Source organism: Nannospalax galili, unplaced genomic scaffold, assembly GCF_000622305.1.
Source record: "Nannospalax galili isolate Female #2095 unplaced genomic scaffold, S.galili_v1.0 scaffold475, whole genome shotgun sequence".
Lineage (NCBI taxonomy): Eukaryota > Metazoa > Chordata > Mammalia > Rodentia > Spalacidae > Nannospalax > Nannospalax galili.
This window is the reverse complement of record NW_008339435.1, coordinates 1,694,074-1,695,300: the sequence shown is the minus strand read 5'-3', so window position 1 is coordinate 1,695,300 and position 1,227 is coordinate 1,694,074.

Below are 1,227 nucleotides of genomic sequence, written 5' to 3'. Positions count from 1 at the left end.
ACACTAATGCAAAACCTCCCGACTAAAAAAGCCCAGGACCAGATGGATTTACAGCAGAATTCTATCAGATATTTAAAGATCTACATCCAATACTACTTAATTTATTCAAAAAGATAGAAATGGAGGGAGAACTTCAAAATTCCTTCTATGAAGCCAGCATCACTCTAATACCAAAGCCAGGTAAGACACAAACCAAAAAAGAAAACTGTAGACCCATATCCTTAATGAACATAGATGGAAAAATTCTCAACAAAATATTTGCAAACTGCATACAGACACACATCAAAAAGATCATTCACCAGGATCAAGTAGGCATTATCCCAGAGATGCAAGGATGGGTCAATATATGCAAGTCAATAAACATCATTAATCATATAAATGGACTCAAAGACCACATTGTCATCTCAATCAATGCAGAAAAGGCTTTGACAAAATTCAGCATGCATTTATCTTCAAAGTCTTAGAGGAAACTGAACTGGAGGGAACATACCTCAACATAATTAAAGCCATATATAACAAACCCACAGCCAACATCATTCTAAATGGCGAAAAACTGGAAGCATTCCCATAGAAATCGGGAATCAGACAAGGCTGCAAGCATTCCCATTAAAATCAGGAACCAGATGAGGATGTCCACTATCTCCACTTCTTTTCAACATAGTGCTTGAAGCTTCCACTATCTCCACTTCTCTTTAACATAGTGCTGGAAACTCTTGCAAGAGGAATAAGACAAGAGAAAGAAATTAAAGGAGAAATACTTGGAAAAGAAGTGATAAAATTATCCATTTTGTAGATGATATGATAATATATCTGAGATGCCAAAAATTCCACCAGGAAACTCCTAGAAATTATCAATATGTTCAATAAAGTGGCAGGTACAAATTTAATCTACAAAAGTCTGTAGCCTTTCTATATACCAATAACAAGCAATCAGAGAAAGAGCACATGAAAACACTCCCCTTCAAATTAGCTGCAAAAAATATATCTCAGAATAAACCTGACCAAAGACATTAAAGACCTTTACAGTGAAAATCGCAAATCTTTAAAAAAAAAAAAGCGATTGAGGAAGACATCAGGAGATGAAAGGACCTCCCATGTTCATGGATTGGAATAATTAATACTGTTAAAATGACCATCCTACCAAAGCAATATACAGATTCAATGCAATCCCAATCAAAATCTCCATGACATACTTCATAGAATTAGAAAAATCCATCATTAAATTAA